Source organism: Austrofundulus limnaeus, unplaced genomic scaffold (genome assembly GCF_001266775.1).
Source record: "Austrofundulus limnaeus strain Quisiro unplaced genomic scaffold, Austrofundulus_limnaeus-1.0 Scaffold238, whole genome shotgun sequence".
Classification (NCBI taxonomy): Eukaryota; Metazoa; Chordata; class Actinopteri; order Cyprinodontiformes; family Rivulidae; genus Austrofundulus; species Austrofundulus limnaeus.
Window position 1 is genome coordinate 715,806 of NW_013952640.1, and position 8,216 is coordinate 724,021.

The following is an 8,216-nucleotide window of genomic DNA, read 5'->3' on the forward strand; positions in this document are numbered from 1 at the left end:
CCTCAACCACCTCCACTTCTTCTCCCATGATGGAAACAGGGTTTGATCTAACACTATTTCTCCTGAAATCTACAATCATCTCCTTTGTTTTGTTCACATTTAAGATGAGATGATTGTCCCCACACCATGCCACAAAGCGGTCCACCAGCTCTCTGTACTCAGCTTCCTGTCCATCTCTGATACACCCAACAACTGCAGAGTCATCTAAATCAAGATCAGGTTTCTTAAGTAATGGTTTAATTACAGCAACCTTAAAGCTCTGTGGCACATAACCGTGTATTAAAGATAAATTAAGTACATCTAAAATATAGATACTAATTAAGGGGAATGCTTCGTTGAACAGCCTGGTTGGGATGGGATCTAGCAGACATGTTGATGGTTTGGATGAAGCTATCATTTTAGATAATTCAGAGCTCAACAGGACAAAAACTGTCCAGACATAAATCAGGTTCTAGTGACACTAAAGCTGCCTCATCAGAGGCAGTAGCAGGAAGTGTGGCATGAATTTTATTCCTTATGAAAATTATTTTATCTATAAAGAATCTCATGAAGTCATCAGTACTTATATTTATAGGGATACATGGGTCAACAGAGATAAGACTTTAATTAGTCTAGCTATAGTACTGAACAGAAACCTGGGATTGTTTATATTCTCTTCTATTAAAGATGAATAATATACAGTTCTAGCTTTACGAAGGGCTTTCTTATRTGTTMGCAAGTTGTAATATTATCAACAAGACCATCTAAGTTACTGTTCTCTGTTACATTATTCTGTAAGACAGAGGAAAGATGGAAGAGATTCTTTGAATTTATGTTTTTTATGCTATGTGCTGCCGTCATAGGAGAGCAAGGGCTAGTTAGATAAGCAGAWTGATGTGGTGCGGATGAAAAGGAAAAATGAAAATAACACATTTACTAGATTGTTAACTTATCATTTGCAAGTTAATGTTGCCTTAATGGACAATAATTTTAATTATTAAAAGTGAACCTGTAAAACTGCTACATTTGCAATGCAGTTGAAAATTGGGTGCACCTAATTTTTGTGCATGAGTGCAACCAATGAAAAAAAGTCAGTCTAGATCCTTGCTGTGGAGGAGCGATGGGGTCAAGGACGTATGTGGGAAGAGCTATTTTTGCTGAAAATGTGAACACAGTGCATCGGTTGTTTATTTTCTGGATTTTTTTTAGTTAATCAGTGACGTTTTTGCCATTTGCAGCACTGAATTTCTCAGCTGACTTCATATAGAGGTTCTCCTATAATTAATGTTTCAGTGTTTAAAGAGGAAGAGGATGAKGAGAAGGTTCAGTTAGAGAACCGAGAGCGACCTTTTCTCCGACCCGGACCCTCCACACTTCTGCATTTGCTCGAAACGAGGAGGAAGTGGGAGAGCTGACTTCCTGTTGCCGAAACAAGTAGGCGGGGGCATGGAGAYGGAGGGCCCGCTGCTTGCTGTACCATCCATGCTTCACCCAGAATCCCTTGCGCGAATTRGAGTCTCAGAAAGGCAGGAAGTGTGACCCAGGCTTGATAACAGCGGGGGAAGCTATTTCTGCAAATGGATAGCAGAGAGCAGACAAGGAGGTGTCTGTTCTATTTCCTGTTGGTTGTTTTGTCAGATGTGAGCAGCTGAATGTGGCTTTATGTGTCAAAATGAACTATTTGTGCTCTGAGGACACACCAACGCAGCAGCATCTACACCTACATCTACAAGAAGACATGCCGCTAAAATCTCCTCTTTATTATCCAGGAGTTTTGTAATATTCCTGTTTTCCTGGAGGAAAGAGCTTGTTTTGGTCCTGATATTCAGCTTTCAGAGATCGAGAGGCTACTTCTGACGCCACATTTGATAAAAACCTGATGTGGAATTTTGGTCCCCGCCGCCTCCTTCCTTTCTTTTTTTCCCCCCGTTCTTTTTTCTGGGATGCCAAATAAGGCAACATGTGCTGAAATTTGAGGCCTACGTTTCAGGCCGTTCCTCTCTGACTGAGAGAATGACAGAAAAGGAAAGAAAAAACTGTGACGCTCATCTGTTTGCCTCGCTGACTCGCTCTCCTTTTCTTACTATGAAATGCATGACATCACCTCAGTTCTCTCACCTCTGTTTTTTTTTAAATCTTCCTGCCCTTTTTTTTTTGTTCACATGTTTGCTGTTATGTAACTCTGTCAAAGCAGCCAGATTGTGAACCTTTACATCACGTGTTCCCCTTTTTTCACCCCTGGCCACAGCTGCTGTGTCTCACAGACTGTCAGTATCAGACTGTACACAATTTACCCAAAAGTCCATGCCCTTATTCTGTTATGTTTAGACAAAGGCTTAAAACAGGCCTTTATTTCTTAACAACAGGTCTGAAGGCTCACACCACAAATTTTGGTTTTAAGTAGGAAAAAATTTACTCATACTTACAAAATGGCACAAACACACTTCATGTTATCCCTCATTTTTAAAGCTGATTAAATTAAAAGCTTATTTCTTGAAGGAATGCATATCACCCACTGACCTGCACACCATAGTTTCAAATGTGCAGTCTGTTAGTGCTTGGACCGTGTGGTGTCAATATCTGTAAAATTGTTCAGATTAAACCCATTTTTGTGTTGGTTGAAGTTAGGTGAGGTGGCCATCTTGGATCGGGTCGACTAGTTGTAGATGTGCATTTACTGATTCAGAATGTTTGCTATCAGACAAACAGGGTTGACTCCTAAAGTTAGGAGTCAGTGCTCAGAGACACCAGACCAAATTCTGGTTCACGATTTGGAAAATGGTCTGAGTTTGAGCTGTTCCCTTGGTTGTGGCAGCCATCTTGAATCAGGTTGACTCTAAAAGTTCGTCAATTCCCGATGGACATCCCGTGGTTATTTTCTGAGCATTTCATTAAAAACGTTGCAGTGTTTCACAAGATATTTAACTAAAAGACAGAGAAATATGCACACATACATGGGTACTTCATGAGGGAGGCAATAATTATGTTTTTAATATTTTTGGCCCATTAGGTTTGTTCTACTGCTGGATTTACTCAAAACAAGGCTCAAATCTAGATTGAGCAGATGCTCGCCAACTTCCTGTAAAGTGCTACTTCCTAAAAACTRTGCAGCGGCGCACAGAGGGTGTTTTTCTTCCTTTTATGTTCCYCGTTTGAAAATGAGCCAACGTGGTGGCTCAAAGTGAGGAAGTGAGATGGAGTGTTGTGGTTCACTTCATATCAACAAATAGCTCCCAGTTCAAAGCTGAGTGTGTGTGTGGGGGGGGGGGATTAAAAAGAGTCCCACCTGACTTTGGTCTTCAGATGTTCCCACTCTGTGTACATTGGTTTTAGTGTCGCAGCGTCATCTTAAGAGTGACCGCTACCTGTCCCRGTCACGTACCACGAAGCTGCAGGCTTGTTGAGCCTGTATGTCTGCAAATTTTCACGTCATTTGCTTAAACTCTTCGCTGCAAGCCTGAATTAATTAGACACGTATCTCACTAAATGTGCTTTGTGTTATCTCTTCGCACTCAGGTGACGATGACGAGGACAAATTGTAAAAAATTAAGCAAGAGTCTCTCTGGGCTGAGAGTGACGGTGGGTTTGTTTAGACTTGTTGTCAGGAGCGGAGGCCACAGCGGTGCTCCAAGTTAAATGATTACCCGCTCTAACACAAAAGGTTCCGACCCTAAGGCCTCTATTATTCTATGGCAAGTATTCAATGGATTTCTATTATTTGCATTTGAAAAACAAACAGCCAAGAATAGAGCACACGGATTCACCCTACAACACTGTCATGTTCATGCCWCACCAGTAGGTGGCGATAACAGMRACGTTAATGACACAAAAATTAGCATTGCTTGTGATTTTTTTAAAAATACAAGTGGCTAAGTGTTTATTTTGACAATGTTTACTTTCTGTAAACAAACTTTTCAGCACACAAACAAAGTTGAATAACAACAGAGTCGGGATAATATYATTAGATGCAGGAAAAACTAAAGCAGCATCTTTGTTATTATTTTCTGCTCACGCTCAGTGCACAAAGGAAACATTATGCCTCCTGTTTGCTTCAGATCTGGGGTTGATGTCATACACAACCTTCAKTTGTTAGTTAGAAGGTTTTCTGTTTGAATGACCAGACCAGGCCAGATGTTATTAGCAATACAAGCAGATAGTTTATATCTCTGCATTTTAACCAATAAAACACAACACGTTTTCCTGTAGAGGATGTATAATTCCATCTCCGTTAAAAAGAAACAARCTAAAAAGGGTAATTACTTTGTGTCCATGCAGTACTTGCAGTGCATTAATCATAAACTAATGCAATAATTATATAACAATCATAAATGACCAGTTTGATTTTATGATTYTAAATAATGTGAATTTAAAGATTAGAAATGTCCACAGTTCTGTTAGAAACAAACAAAATGAAAAGGCAAATAAAAACTATGAAATGATCCCTTGTGTCTGAAAGCATCTAAAACAACCAACAAAATGTTGGTCTTACAAAGAAATAATCACCTTGAACCACAACTGAGYTCTTTTATTGGCTTCAACCAAGCAGGAAGTGACAGAAGCATTTCAGTAAAGTGGTTTTAAATAGTTTCCTGAATAAAACTCACTATGTAAAGTCCATATGAACTTAATACAAATGCTCAATAACTATAAACTTTACATTTCTCCTCAGCTGAAGTTTTTTTCATTGTTAGATTATACTTGTATTCATCTAAGTGCTAGAAACATTTAGGTTGCTGTAACTGTTTTTTATAGTGATATGAGCAACAATCAGTGAGTAGAACCTTTATTTGTTCTGTTACCTCAGTATTTAACAGGCTCATGTTCTTAGTAGTTGTTCAAATACAGTAGGTGATAAGAAAAAGATTAAACATACTTTATTGTCCCGTAGTAAAACGTGTCATAAACTAGTAATGGATAAAACCAAAAGTCACCTTTATATTCACCTATTGTACGAAAACAAACAACAAAAACCTGTTAGTCACACAGTCTGCTGAGCAAGTTAACTCCAGAATCTGAAAATCACTGCTTTGTTTTCATGTATTTAAAATCAATTAAAAGGGAAGTAATTATGTAAATAGAGCTTTTTTTTAAATAAAAACAAAAAAGCTTGTAAGAATTTCCACCATTTTTGTACCTCATTATCACACAGTCAAAAGGTAAACGTGGTTTTGCGTTTGTGTATTTGTCTGTTATTAAAATATCTCATGAACCATGGGAGGAATTTTAATAGAACTTCAATGAAAGTATTATTTGAATCTATAACTAGTTACCTTTCAGAGTCGGTCCAATTCAACATTAGCCAAAACAAATATGGCTTGTAATCAGTGGGTTTTGTGATTCCTAACGTGCTTTTAGCTCTAACGTGTCTTGCAGTGTGAGATCACACAACATTTCAAGGTTTGACCAAAACACCATCATTCCTCATAATAACATGGTCTTAGTTTAAAGCTTTATGAAAGGCAAGATAGTCATTTCCTCAAGGAGTGCTACGCCTTTAATTTATCTTGCTTTTTTTCCCTTATTGTGGTTTAAATGAAATTGTGCGTGTTTGTGTGTGTGTGTGTGTGTGTGTGTGTGTGTGTGTGTGTGCATTCCTTTATTGATTACTTAAAGGTGGAGAGAGACAAGCTGTGACTCCCGCTCTCCGTTGGCCGTTGATGTTTTCGCCACGTGACCAATCAGGACTGTGTGTGTGCACAAACACGAGGGAAAACTAAAAAAAAAAAAAAATGCTTACAGCCTTCTCTTCCCTTGTCTTTATTTCTCATACTGAGCTTTTTTCTTTCACATCCATTATTTTGGTGACACAGGTCTGATTTCTCAAGGAATCATCAGACGACAGAGTTGGTGATCGGGCGCCGGGTGGAGGAACGGAGGATGTAGGAGGAATGTGTTTTGGTAAATTGGCAGTGGGGGTGAGGGGAGCAGCGACATGGGGGAGCAGAGGAGAAGCTGAAGAGCAGGAAATGAAGGAGAAAGAAACGATGGAATGCGGTGGAAAGGCAGTAGAGTTAAGAGCTCTCCACACAAACACACACACTCACACACACCACAGGCCCAAAGAATCTTAACTGTGGGAGATCTGGAATTCAAACTCAATCAGCCAACAGAAAAGACCAGAGAGGCTACAGAAACATGTAAAAGAGGCCAGTACATGTGTCTGTTCTTTTAATTTGATAAAAAAAATGCTTCAATTTTGCAGAAAGGTCCTGAAACACAAGAGGTGAAACATCGTCTCGCATGAGAAACAATATGATCAGACAACAGCAGAAATGTCTCTATAATCCAGCTCATAAYGAACTGACATAAAATGTGTTCTGTCATAAAACTTTATAGCCTGTTTTATCTGAGGGAGAAGTAYGCTGGACAAAATACTTTTGTTGCACCGGKGGTTTTAAAACGAGGCACYGCCCTTTCAGACAAAATCTGCYTTTATCATAGCAGGCTATTGACAATCARAACTATAGATATTTAGATTTAGAATTAAATGGGTAAAGGATCAATTAACCCTGACAGTCCTGTTAGCATAATATCTCATCAACTAGTTACAGAAATTACTGAAAATCTCAAAAATCAATCACTGGATGCAATGATGAACTTTTGAAGTTGATCTAATTCAAGAAGGCTGCCAAAGCTAATAAACCTTGAGACACACAAATGGCTGTAATTCACTAAATTACACAGATATTTAGATATTTAGAGTGGTATTACACAGATATTTAGATATTTAGAGTGGTATTACACAGATATTTAGATATTTAGAGTGGTAGTTGCTGAGAGTCATCCCCAACACATACTCTTGCTTGTAATCACACAGTTTTCAAGATTTGACCACATCTAAAAAAATATAACACTTTGTTACTTTCTTAATTTAAAACTTTGGCATTAAACACTTGTCCTGAAATTYTAAAAGTTGACCATTGTTTTCATTAAAACCAGCTCATTCTCCAGCCTGACTTTACATACACTGATGTTTGATATTTTAGCTTCTAGCTAGCCTACTGCTGCTGTTAGCTTTGAGCTACTCTTTCTTTTGATACTTTTAGCCAGCCTTTGTACTTTTTGTTGCGATGCTATTTTATCTTTTAGTTTAGTCTTTTGATGTTTAGCTAGCCCTTGTTTTCTTTGAGGTTTTAGTTGTTCTGCTTCTCTTAGCTTGCATGGATTCAACAAGCACAGCAGAATGTTATTTATTTGCCACAATCAACATTGAAAAAACACTAATATTTCCAGAGATAGTTTACATGAAAACAGGGCCTAAAACATAAAACTCTGACCTCACTGCAAATGAAAAGCTCTTGAAGAAATGCACATTGCCCTCTATTTTTCATGCCATTGTTTCAGACTTTAGGATAATAGCTGTAAGTTGGCTAATGTTAATTAGCTGTGGCGACCATCTTCAATGGGCCTGACTTCAAAGGTTCATCAGTTCTTGATGTACATTTAATGATTACTTCCTGAGAAGTTCATTAAAATCCACCCAGTGGTTTGTAAGATATTTTTCTAACAGACAAATAGTGATGACCGTAAAACGTTAATGGYAAAATTTTAAATGTGAGTTTTGCACCATCTGTCGGTGCTCCAAATATGTGTTGGGAATGTTTGGTACCACACCACAGTTTAGTTAAATTTTTTTGTGAAACTAGCTGAGTTAGTTTCTAAAGATCAGTTGGCTATGGCAGCCATGTTGAGTCATGTCCAGTTGGTGTGGGACAACTGGGAGCAACAGGAGGATGTGGTTATTTGTTATTATGGGAGCCCCCACTGGTGCTGGATTTCCCACAAGGCTAATCTTTTGTCCAGCTGCTGAGCGTGCGTGTGTGTCTGTGTGTGTGTACTTGTTTCCGCTACAGAGTGAGGACCACTTGCAAAATAGTTACTATCAAAGTGAGGTCTTTGATGTAAAGTGAGGACCTTGTACCAGTCCTCACTTTATTTGCAGCTCTACTGCTCTTTACTAGTTAGGTTTCGAGGTGTGGTGTGAATTAAGTTTTGATTAAGTTTAGGGTTAACTATTGACCAGTAATGGTTAGGKTTAAGGAAAATGTCTGGGTTAGGCATGAATGCAGTTACAAAAATGAATGCAAGTCAATACAAAGTGCTCAGTTTGTTACCAATACAAGGATATGTGTCAGTGTGTGTGTGTTTGTTTCTGGTGACATTTGGGGCAATTTTAAGACAAAACGCCTACATTTGGGGACAAAAGTCGAGTCCCCATTTGGTTTAAATACCATTGG

General features: G+C 38.5%; 1 long non-coding RNA gene across 2 annotated transcripts in view; it reads left to right on the forward strand.

The window, feature by feature from the left end:
- LOC106525724 (uncharacterized) overlaps nt 1-8,216 on the forward strand; it is a 46,242-nt gene that overhangs the window by 35,386 nt on the left and 2,640 nt on the right. Inside the window, exon 2 of one of the 2 annotated variants that reach the window (XR_001311157.1) lies at nt 5,593-5,989. This is a non-coding gene — a long non-coding RNA (uncharacterized LOC106525724). Of the gene's footprint in view, nt 1-5,397; nt 5,990-8,216 lie in introns of those variants that run through there. The other variant, XR_001311156.1, reaches the window with a different exon arrangement.